The sequence below is a fragment of the Triticum aestivum genome, chromosome 7B (assembly GCF_018294505.1).
Source record: "Triticum aestivum cultivar Chinese Spring chromosome 7B, IWGSC CS RefSeq v2.1, whole genome shotgun sequence".
In the NCBI taxonomy this organism is placed as follows: Eukaryota; Viridiplantae; Streptophyta; class Magnoliopsida; order Poales; family Poaceae; genus Triticum; species Triticum aestivum.
The window spans coordinates 762,257,979-762,270,916 of NC_057813.1; positions in this window are offsets into that span (position 1 = coordinate 762,257,979).

Sequence of the window (12,938 nt, forward strand, 5' to 3'; positions counted from 1 at the left end):
GGGACTTCACCACCAATCCTGATCCTCCCCGGCTAGGTACTCGGGCCGATTAAGGGGATAGCCTCGCTATCTACCCGGCCTTGGTCCCTGCCTCGGGTTGCTAGGGTTTCGGTGGAGCGGAAATCGCATCTCGCTAGGGTTTTGGCCATGGCGGGATCGGGATCACAATCATCGATGGGAAGTGCGGCCCCGGGAGGGAAACCGACCGGGGTGGAAGAGATGATCAGAAAGCTTAAACTGCAGGACCGGGAAGAGGATGATCGGATCTTTGAGGAGGAGTTCCCAGATGAGATCGAGGAAGCGGAGTTCATGGCGTTGGCAACGGTGCACACGAACAAGCCATTCAGTAAGGGGTCGTTCTACGATACGATGAGGCTAGCCTGGAGCCTGGCGCAGGATGTCACGTTCAAACCCTTAGGTGAGAATCTTTTCTCCCTGACGGTGAACTACTTGGGAGATTGGAAGAGGGTAACAAAGGAGGGACCGTGGTTGTTCCGCGACCATGGAGTGCTAATCGAGAAGTATGATGGGTACACCAGATATGATGAGGTCGTGCTGGATAAATTGGCAGTTTGGATCCAAATTGTAATCTTCCTCCGCTATACAGAAAAGAGAACATAGTCCGATCTTTGGCAAAGAGGGTGGGATCTGTGGAGAAAGTTATCCTAAACCCAAGGTGGGGAGAGGGAAGGATAGTAAGGGTCAGAGTTAAGCTTGATATCCATGAACCACTGATGAGATACGTTTCGATTACAAAGGATGGGAAGAAGGTTTACTACTCTATGTTATACGAGAAGATGCCAGTTTTTTTGCTATGTGTGTGGGCATATGGGCCATACATACCTTGAGCATGGTAATGGGAAGCATGATTTACAGTCTATGGAGTGGGGGGAATTCATATTAGCGCCCCGCCCGGGAGAGAGGACGCAATCAGGGCAAAACCCGAGGGGGAGGCAGAAAGATAGAAGCATGGCGGGGGGTCCGACGAAGCCTAAGGGCCCGGAGGACGAGGATCTGAAGGACACGGCTTCTAGCCCTATCAAATCTCGCAGTGGGACGATGGTAGAATCTTTCTCCGGTCGCAAGAGGCTCACTTATGAGGAGGATAACACGAACCCAGCATCTCCTGCAGTGGCGATGCTAGGCCAAACCCAGGAGGGTCCACAAGCCATGTCGAAAGCTTTGGTGGTTCACTCACAAGGCAAGCAGAGTACAGAGAAGGAAGATGAGGAGGATGACACCTCATCGCACGACTCAAAGAGATCAAAGAAAGATAACCAAGCTATGATGGATGCCAGCCACAATTTATCGGCGAGCTCTGAGAAAGGGCTCGACCGGTCGCAATGAAAATCCTTGTGTGGAACTGCCGTGGGATGCGAAAGCCTGCGGCAGTTCGAGCGCTCTTGGGGATCCAGGAGCGAGTAAAGCCAGATGTGTTGTTCCTGTCTGAAACACACCTAGATTCGGCAAAGGCAGGGAAACTAAGAAGAAGGTTGGGGTTTGAGGAGATGGAAGTTTCGGAAAGTGATGGTAGGAGTGGAGGACTGCTCATGTTTTGGCAATCTAGTTTGGGTGTCTCTTCCCGGACGGTCCATGAAAATTACATCGACATACGAATAAAGGAGGCGACACCGGCAGGATGGCGCTTCACAGGGTTCTATGGGGAGCCAAGCAGTGACCGTAAACACCTGTCATGGGAATACTTGCGTGGTCTACACACTCTGTCTGATAGGCCATGGTTAGTGGCAGGGGACTTTAATGAAATTTTGCACTCTCATGAGAAAGATGGGGGAGCGGCACGTCCCCAACGTTGCATGCAGACCTTCAGTAGCGCTTTGAGCGACTGTGGGCTTGATGATCTGGGTTATACGGGTGACATCTTCACCTGGTGTAGAGGCAAAATTCGGGAGCGACTTGACAGAGCTGCCGCAAGTAGCTCCTGGGTTGATCTGTTCCCAGCCTATGGGGTTTCTAATGAAACCTTTAATAAATTAGACCACCGTCCGGTTCTGATTGATACTGATTATCAGGCCGGCCTCCAACCAAGGGGTCCTCCGGGGCCGAGAAAATTTGAAGCGAGGTGGCTTGCGGAGGAAGAGGTGGAGGTGATCGTTCAAACGGCCTGGGATAGAGCGAAAGCAAGGGGAAGCGAGCCTTACTCGCAAGTGACAGGGGAGATTCATGCAGCCCTGCACACATGGGATAAGGAGACTCTAAAAGGCCCGCGAACCCGGCTAAGGAAATTACAGATTGAGCTGAATGAGGTGCTTTCGGGACCGTTGTCAGATGAGGCAGTGGCTCGACAACACGAACTACATTTGTAGATTGAGAACCTTCTTGAACAAGAAGAGATATACTGGATGCAGAGAGGAAGAGCTGATTGGCTCTGCCGTGGCGACCAAAACACGGATTTCTTCCATGCAGCCACGGGGAGACGCAAGAGGAATTTTATCAAAAAGTTGAAAGGAGACTCGGGGAACTGGATCGAGGATGAGGACCAACTCAAGGGGCATGTGGCGAACTATTTTGGTGGACTGTTTTCATCCAAAGGGCATAACCCGAGCCAAAGTGTACTGGACAAGGTAAAACCTAGAGTGTCAGATGCCATGAATGAGGAACCGATGAAGCCCTATTCCAGGGAGGAGGTTAAAGGGGCGCTGTTCAACATCGGTGACCTCAAAGCTCCGGGGCCCGATGGGCTACTTGCAGTTTTTTATAAGAGGTTTTGGCACATCATTGGGGAGGATTTAATCAACGAAGTTTTGTTGGCAGTAAATAACAGGAAAATACCAGAAGGATGGAACAATACTACAATAGTTCTTATACCAAAGGTGGAGAATCCAGAGGTGATTACCCAGTTCCGTCCGATAAGTTTATGTAACGTTGTTTACAAGGTGATATCAAAACTGCTTTCAAACAGGCTAAAAGTTTTGCTACCCGAGATTATTTCTCCAAATCAAAGCGCCTTTGTCCCCGGGCGTTTGATCACTGACAATTTCCTGGTGGCTTTTGAATCTTATCATGCCATCAAGAGGAAGAAAATGGGCAAGTTTGGAATATGTGCGGTTAAACTTGATATGCACAAAGCCTATGATAGGGTTGAGTGGGTTTTTCTGGAGAGAATCATGCTTCGCTTGGGCTTCACACCAGATTGGGTTGATCTCATTATGGAGTGTGTAAGGTCAGTGAAGTACCAAGTGCGTTTTAAGAGTTCTCTTACAGATTTCTTTGCCCTTCGTGAGGTCTTCGTCAAGGGGACCCGCTGTCACCTTACTTGTTCCTGATTTGTGCGGAAGGCCTCTCAAGCTTGCTTACTTATGAGGAGGAGATCGGCGAGCTGGTAGGAGTGAGAGTTTGCAGGGATGCACCGGCGGTCTCTCATCTTCTCTTCGCGGATGACTCCCTCATTCTGATGCGTGCTGATAATGGCAATGCGGTGAGCCTCCGCCACGCCTTGGATGACTACTGTAATGCCTCGGGGCAACTGGTAAGCGAGGCCAAATCAAGCATCTTTTTCAGCCCGTGTACTATGGTAGATGTACGGGCGGAGGTGTGCTCTACCCTGAACATCATGGCAGAGGCGCTAACGGATAAATATTTGGGATTGCCCCCGATTGTTGGGGTTGAGAGATCGGATTGCTTTCAACACTTAGTGGACAGAATCCTGGATAGAATCAGAGGTTGGAAGGAGAAGATGCTCTCCTTTGGAGGTAAAGAAGTGTTGCTGAAGGCTATCATACAAGCCATTCCCTCATATGCTATGCTAGTATTTAAGCTCCCAAAACAGATTTGCAATGCAATAACGACAGCGATGTCACAATACTGGTGGGGGATGAGGAGGAAAAGAAGCACATGCATTGGTTCGCATGGTGGAAGATGTGCGTGCCAAAGAGCAATGGAGGTATGGCATTCAGAGATGTGCACTGTTTTAATTTGGCCCTACTAGCGAAACAGAGTTGGAGGCTACTAGCAGAGCCTGACTCATTATGTGCCAGAGTTTTAAAGGCAAAATACTTTCCAGATGGAGATCTGCTAAATTGCCCTCTCAAGAAGGGGAGTTCCTACACCTGGCAGAGCCTATGGAGTGGTCTTCAAACTTTCAAAAAAGGCTACATCTGGAGAGTGGGTGATGGCACACAGATAAGTATATGGGATGATCCTTGGGTTACTAGCAGCCCGAGCAGAAAGGTTATGACACCTCGAGGTAATATCATCCTAACCAAAGTCTCTGAGCTAATAGACATGGAGAATCGGTGCTGGGATGAAAACCTTATCAGACATATTTTTTGGCCCATTGATGCAAACCGTATTCTGAATATACCTCTTGCAACGGGGATGATGGAGGATTTTTTTTCGTGGCACTATAATAAAACCGGGATTTTTTCGGTCAAAACGGCTTACCATATGGAGTGGGATCACCAACACGGACGAAAGTTTAGGCAAACAAACTCAATATTGTCATCAAGTACTAGTCCAGTTTGGCGCATTCTTTGGAAGCTTCGAGTACCGGCGAAAATCAAAGTGCACATATGGCAAGCGTTGTATGGTGCAATCCCTTGCCGGGGTGTTCTGGCAAATCGTCATATGATTATAGTATCGGACTGCCCGTTATGTGGGACAGATTGTGAGAGTATTCGACATGCCTTCTTTCGCTGTCACAGGGTGCAGGAGATCTGGGCAAAGCTTGGTATGAGCTCTACTATCAACGAGCTGTGTGAATCTGAGCTGGAAGGAGCGTCGGTTCTAGGTGACTTGCTTTTGATGCCAAATGATATAGTCCCGATGCTACCGGACGTATCCAGGAAGGAGCTCCTAGCGGTGGCCGTATGGTATATCTGGTGGGAACGCCGGAGAGTTACTCACGGGAGGCCATTCAGGAGCTGGCTCGATCGGCGCAGGCTATTGCAACTTTGACCAAGAATTTCATGAGAGCAAAGAAGCAACGAGGAGGGCGAATACAGAAGCAAGGATGGAAGAAACCAGCTGAGGGATTTGTCAGCCTAAATGTGGATGCCTCTTTTGATGCGGATAGTGGCACCTCCGCCGTATGCCGTGAATTGCCGTGAGAGGCTGCTTTGCACCTCCGCTGAAGAATTGCCGTGAGAGGCTGCTTTGCACCTCCGCCGCGAGGGCCACCGTATGCTCCTCCGTCCGGAGAGAGCGTTCGGTGTTTCCATTGACCGTGATTACTCCTCGAGGGCCTGGCATCTTGAGCTTGAGGTATGCCATGTCGTGCACTGGCGACTTGGGTGCTTCCTCCTCTAGTCGAGGCAACGGCCTGCATTTGGGGTAGCTTTTGGAGGGGCGTTTGAGTTCATACTCTTCGGCTGCAAGGACTTTAGTCCATCTTTCAGCTAGCAGGTCTTGATCAGCTCTAAGCTGCTGCTGCTTTTTCTTGAGGCTGCTTGCCGTGGCTATAAGCCTGCGTTTAAAACGCTCCTGTTCGGTGGGATCCTCAGGCACGACAAATTCGTCGTCGTCGAGGCTTGCCTCATCTTCGGAGGAAGGCGCGTAATTATCGTCCTCGACCTCTCTTTCTGCCGCACTATCGTGCGGACTTGCATCTTCCTCCTCCTGCTGGAGGGGGGTCTCTTCGGCACTGTCTGGAGTGCTATTATCTCCCGTGCCAGAATCACCGTTTTTATTGTGACGGGATTTAGAGCGGCGCCGCTGACGTCGGCGCTTCGGCTGTTTCTTGGAGGGGTCATCCTCCGTTGTTCCATCGTCGTTCCCATCTTTCGGGATGTCCACCATGTATATGTCATATCACGAGGTGGCCTTCCAGTGCCCTGTAGGCGCTGGGTCTTGGTTGTCTCCGGCGTCGTCGTCCATACCGTCGATGTCTTCGGAGTCATACTCGAGCATGTCGGTTAAATCATCGACAGTGGCTACAAAGTGGGTGGTGGGTGGGCGTTGAATTTCTTCGTCGTCCGCATCCCAACCTTCCTGTCCGTAGTCCGGACAGGGCTCTCCGGATAAAGAGAGAGACTTTAGTGAATTCAGGATGTCGCCAAAGGGCGAGTGCTGAAAGATGTCCGCGGCAGTGAACTCCATGACCGGCGCCCAATCGGATTCGATTGGCAGGGGCGCGGAGGGTTCGGAGTCCGGAGAGGAGTCCGGCACCCTGGAGTCGAGGTCTTCGCAAAGGACATGGATGGAGTTTGGCTCGATCGCCGTAGAGATTGTAGCCCCCGAGGCGGTGTCCAACCACCCGTCCTCGATCGGGGAATCCGGCTCCGGATTAAGGGTCGGAGCGGATACTGATGCGGCCTCTGGGGCACTGTTCGGCTGCAGAGCGAGATCATGCCCATCGAGACAGTGCGGCACGCTTGGCTGCGGCTCGAATCCGTCGAAGATCAAGTCTCCCGGATATCGGTCGTATAGTTCAAACTTCCAAATCTGACCTGATGGCCAGGGGCGTAGTTTTCGATCTGCTCCAGATGGCTAAGCGAATTGGCCCGCAGTGCAAAGCCGCCGAACACGAAGATCTGTCCGGGGAGAAAAGTCTCACCCTGGACCGCGTCGTTGTTGATGACTGAAGGAGCCATCGGGACTATCGGTGACGACACAGAGGAACTCTCAATGAAAGCGCCAATGTCGGTGTCAAAACCGGCGGATCTCGGGTAGGGGGTCCCGAACTGTGCGTCTAGGCGGATGGTAACAAGAGACAAGGGACACAATGTTTTTACCCAGGTTCGGGCGCTCTCGATGGAGGTAAAACCCTACTCCTGCTTGATTAATATTGATGATATGGGTAGTACAAGAGTAGATCTACCACGAGATCAAGGAGGCTAAACCCTAGAAGCTAGCCTATGGTATGATTGTTGATGTTGAAGTTGTTGTCCTACGGACTAAAACCCTCCAGTTTATATAGACACCGGATAGGTTAAGGTTACACAGAGTCGGTTACAATGGTAGGAGATCTACATATTCGTATCGCCAAACTTGCCTTCCACGCCAAGGAAAGTCCCATCCGAACACGGGACGAAGTCTTCAATCTTGTATCTACATAATCTTGGAGTCCGGCCGTGACGATAGTCCGGCTATCCGGACACCCCCTAGTCCGGGACTCCCTTAATGAGGTAGGAGGAAAGATACAAGAGGGGAACCAGAGTGGTTGGGTTATCCTTCAGTTGCTTGACGACCTCTCTCTTCCTTCCTCTCCCTTCATATAGCTCGCTCAATAGCCGTGCCCTGCTTCTCCTTCTCTTGGGATTCAAATTCCCTTGCCGGCTTCCGGTTGTGTCTTGTCGCTTTGGGCTGTCGTCTTGGACCTGCCTAGGACATCACATTCACCACCCCTTGAGCAGCGACTCGCCCCCAGGTCGCCAGGAGAGGGAAACGACGTTGCAGCATGAACGCGTCTTTGAAAGTGTCGTGCATGTCTGGCCTGCCTGTCCAACGTACCTTCACACGCGGTGTGGTCTTCCCGCCAAGTGGTACCAACTTGGTCTGCTGAATGGTCTCGGGAGTGAGAAGTTGCCGGACTTTTGAGGTGGAGTGTTGTCGTCAACACTGGCTTCTGTATTGGCTGGCAGACATTTCTTCAACTGCGACACATGGATATAACATCGTGGATCGTGGACTGTGGCGGCAGCTCCAGGCGATAGGAGACCGCCCCAATATTCTACAGCACTGTATAGGGACCATAGTAATTGAGAGCGAGTTTGTGGTTGCGCCTTGCCGCCAGGGACTTCTACAGATAAGGCTGGATTTTTAGATACACTCTGTCACCCACTGTAAACGATCTCTCACTGTGATGCTTGTCCGCTTGGTGTTTCATCATCTGCTGCGCTCGGAGCAGATGTTGGCGCAGCAGCTCAAGCGTGGATGCCCTATCATTTGCCAACTCCGCCACCTTTGGGTTTGTTGCTGGCGCCTCCAATGCAAATGGTCTAGGCGCATACCCATACAAGGCTTCGAATGGAGAGTGACCCAGTGTTGTATGGAAGGATGTATTGTACCAATGCTCCGCTAAGGGTAGCCACCGCGCCCAACGAACCGTGGTGTCGTGAGCAAAGCACTGCAGAAAGGCTTCCATGCATTGGTTCAATTTTTTTGTCTATCCATCTGTCTCCGGATGCCGTGTTGAGCTCATATTCAGAATTGTATATGAGAGATGGAAGAGTTCTTCCCAAAACAGACTGGTAAAAACCGGATCCCAATCAGAGATGATACGGAAAGGCATACCTTGTAGAATATAAACCTGATCGAAGAAGACTTGTGCCACTTGCTGAGCCATATACGGATGTTTGAGGGGAATGAAGTGGCATATTTTGTTAGCTTGTCAATGACCACCAGAACGACATCCAGCCCTTGCGAGTGAAGCAGCCCCTCCACAAAATCCCAGCTCAGGGTCTGCCATGGGTGTGGTGGAATGTCGTGGGGTTGCAAGAGCCCTGGCTAGCGACAATGCTTGACCTTAGCACGCTGGCAAACTTCACAGTGCTGCACAAACTCCATGATCGTTTTCCTCATACATGGCCACGCAAGCAGGAGTTTGATCCGCTGATACGTGCTAGTACACCCGAGTGCCCTCCCACCGCGCTATCATGCATCCTCTTACTGATATGTTGTTGGGCCAGCTTGTTAGTGCCAACCCACACTCGTCCCTTGTAACGGAGAACACACTACGACAGGGTGAATCCCTGGCCGTTGTCAGGAGAGATGGCCAATTCGGTTAGCAGTTTCGTGGCTTGGGAGTCCTCTGCATAACACTAGACCAATTGATCCAACCAAACATGTACTAGGGCAGAGATAGCCAGGAACGGCTCCAACCGGGGATGATGAAATAAGGAGTCACTAGCTGCATTCTGTACTCCTTTCTTGTACTGAATGGTGTAATCCAGTCCCATGAGCTTGACGAATATATCACGGCAATACAATGCTTTCCAGCTTGCTTGTCTTTTCGCTTGCTGTTGGTGAGGGGCAGTGTTGAAACAAGGGTGGAGGGACGTGGAAGTTGAAGAAGATGTGGTCGAGTCCAACCACATCCTAGGTGTAGACGTAGGCGGCGATTGGCGGTTGCAAATCGTGGAGGGGTAGGGGTGGTTAACATTTGAGGAAGCATAGGCTTTCCTACACCCCCTTATCCAGCCATCCATTTCTGCTTCGCAATCTGTGCAAGTACATTTGACTTTTTTGTTTATCCCAGACTCGAGCTTCGGGGTGAAAGCCTAGGTCTGCCTGAGTTGCTTATACCTGTGTACTAATTCCAAAAAAAAACGCAGGCAACTACACGTCAATCCACAACCATATAACATCCATCACTAATACAACCATACAAACACAGATTGGATCCAGTGCATTCACAAGTAAGTTGGCCTCATAATCACTCTGATCAAGAATCCATAAACAAGCTAGAAACACAAATGGAGAGTCTTTGGGGCCTAGCTACACAAGGCATGTCTACTGTTTTGGGGAGATCGAACAAAACCAAACAAGCTGAACCAAATAAGACCATCATGATGCGGTCTTCAAACAGCGGCCAGATTGTCGTTGGCACTACTTTTAGTTGACCCTGCAGCTCCCAGTGAGGGACCAGGCATGGCTGGTCCTCCTCGCCAAGCGTAGCGACGCGCACTGGATGCCCTTGTACCTGCCCGAGAAGTCGATGAACCAAGAAATGGGCATGCTCCGTTATACTTATCTTTGTACCGGATGGTCACTGCATCAACGGTTCTGCATTGATGGAAGTACAATGGAAATGTATGATCCGTGGGAACAAGGAAGCTCAACGAAAGTAGTGAAAATCAGGTCATAGAAAGGCGAAAGAACTCCTTTGAGCGAACCGTGTGCAACCGCCCTGAAGGTTTATATATTGTTTGGCTTGGGTCCACACTTATAAATTTGTCCGTTGTCGACGGTTCAGTTTCTTGTTATCCTCATTATAGTGACATTAAGAAGTCGATGGGATGCTTGCCGAGGATATGTAATTGGTTGCACCATTTGTGCTTGATTATTAATAAATATGCTCCACCCGGCCAGTCGATGAATCACCAGAGATGGCCATGCTTAGTTACATTTTTGTTTGTCCCGAAAGCCATAGCGTCATCCAGCGTCCATCAACGACAAGGCACGCCAGCACTAGACTAATTACCTATGACATTCATCGATTTCGAATGCCACCACTAACTTGTGCCTGGTCAGTTCAGCGGGGCCCATCAACTTCAGGTGTGTTAGAGAAAAGCAACACCACCACTAAAAGGGTAAAGGTGGCGTAACAAATATGCCACTATTGGAAAACAATAGTGGTGGTGTTGATTGGAAATGGCGTGCCAGCAATTAAATTTTTGGCCGGCCATTTCTCTACTAGTCTATCAAGTCAAACATGCATGCGTGCATCACCTACAATCACATAATTCACACCTCGACCGTTTCCGATACTGGCGATGGCGTGGCTCGTTTCGAATACGCCGATGTGTGACTCATGTGCTTGGCCTCCAAGACACCATGCTCCATGCCGACTACTGTGTTATCTCTCAAACACCAACCAACATGTTGGGGCCGTCACACTCGCCTCGATAATCGGGTGCATAAAGTACCGAGGAAGAATACATGCATGTTTCATTTTTATATTTTTGTTCATTTTTTTATGATTTCTGGTTGGAAACGATGAAAAGTCAACCTGGAATTTTCAAAAGTTCAACGTAAATCAAGTCTATTTTTTTGAAGAGATTGTGTTTTTATTTGAAATAATGTTGAAAGATATTTTTCTCATAGTTAATAGCCATAAGAATGAGTGCAAAGTGGTGTGATGGGACACCTGATAAGAAGAGGAGCAAGAGGAGTGGCCCTTCTGAAAAGTGGTGTAGAACATGTATGCGATAAAATTGGTAGCTTGAGCTGCCAGGCAGAGTGGATGGGCATGCACAACGAAGCAAGACATGGTGGGTTACAAAACAAAGATAGACCCACTACACAATAAAATCATCGACATAATGTGAATTTTTTATGTAACACAACCATTGTTCAGGAAATCGGTAACTTGTAGCTGCTCGGCCGGCTTGGGAGTAGTGATTAATCGATGAATCGGCCTATTAAGTGGATTAATCAGTCGGCCATTAATCGGTAGATTAAGTAGGAATTGCCAACATATATCTAATTTTTTATGTATTATACATAGTCCCATGCTCTAAACTATGTAATATACAAAAATATGCTACTATTTGGTCAAACCCTAGGTATTGAGGAGGAAGAAGGTGATGAGTGGGGTTACAGGGAAAACATTGGGCTTTATTTTCTCACAAATTAATGGGTCGGCAGCGATTAATCGGCCTAACAGCCGGTTAATCAATCTAACTGGCCAGTTAACTGGCCTGACAAGTTAACATCATGAATAGGTGCTATTCAATTCGGTCACCCAATGAGTAGCGACTAACTATCCCGTTAACAGATTAATTGTATGAATTCTTGAACAGCGAAAACAACCTACAAGAAACACTTGTTCCTAGTTGAATTTATATCCTAGATATTCCTACAAGTGGACTTACCTAATAATACACTAGAAACAACCATTGAGTTATTGATTGGACATTAGAGATCTCTCACATGATATTTAATGCTACAAAATTTGTTGACAATTTTTGAAAAGTACTTAAAGAGATTAGTTGCTATGGCATCAATGCTGAAATTTAGAAAACTAAAAGTATTTAATGAAAATACAGTTGTATATAAAAGAAGTGAGCTACAGGCTAGATGTATGAACAAGCCACTTGGGTCCAAGTCGTAATGGGCACGAATTTAGGAAATTATTTTAAAGAAGAAACCTCAATAGGGGGCTCCCCTACCTCAGTAATTCAAAAAGAAACCATACAACAACAAAATGCTATATTCAACAAATATTTATAAACATTATTATATGAACTGTGTTACATTTAGAAATTAAATTTAAATAGAGTATAAAATTTTAGTATAAAAAGTATTTTCTCCATATTCATGTGTATTTATTCATGACCCCTGATTTTCCGTTAAAATAAAGTATTAATTTGACATTGTAGGTCCATTATTAATTTATAAGATCAGTCATTTATCCGCATATGGGCTTAGCTTTATGACCTATAGCTGCAATACTTAATTTTTTATCATTCTTTGAAAATCACATTCTACCCAAAATCTTCAATATCAAACAATACACCAGATCAAATAAATGGCAATCACAAAACAGTATTTATAATACAATTAAAATTCGTTAGTAAGAACAAACTTATAGATATAATAAGATTTCGTTCTTAGGTCGTTTCTTTCTGTCAGGTTGCTTGAAATTACTCTTCAAAATTCTGCAATGAAAATCAATATGAAAATCAAATTAACTCAAGTATCACATGATCTTTTTATACAACATGACTAGATCACTTTGTCTTTGCAATTAACTGAATAATTAAGGCATCTGTTGCCGCCTGAGAAAGTGTGAGCCATGAGATGGTGGATGTTATGCACGTGGTCCACTTGGCCGTTGTCCTCCTGGTCAGAGGAAGTCTGAGCCTTGAGGCGGTAGTTTCCATGCTGGTGGTCCCTAGAACTGTAAGATCCAAAATAAATAATTTTTGTAATAGTAATTATTTAATATGTAGAAACTTTATTGTGTTGTTTGCTTTTAGTTAATTTTGATGATTATCTAATAAATTATGAGTTTACTTGGATTTCACATGAGAGGAAATAAAAGGACTTTCCAAAATATCCTTTTCCGTCTTATACTCGATTTTGAGATTATTTAAAATACTAAAAGCACCCACATGTGAAGATAATATGACTTCTTGAAACATTAAAAGATTACAATACTATGTATATGCCTGGATATTGTTTTGGAGTATAAAAATATTACAGGAATTGTTTGTAACCTAAGCCTGTGAGGGAACATTTATAAAGCTCAAAATAATTTTTAGGAAAACCCATATGTGTATTTTATTTCCTATATGCGCTGGAAAAATGTGCAGTAT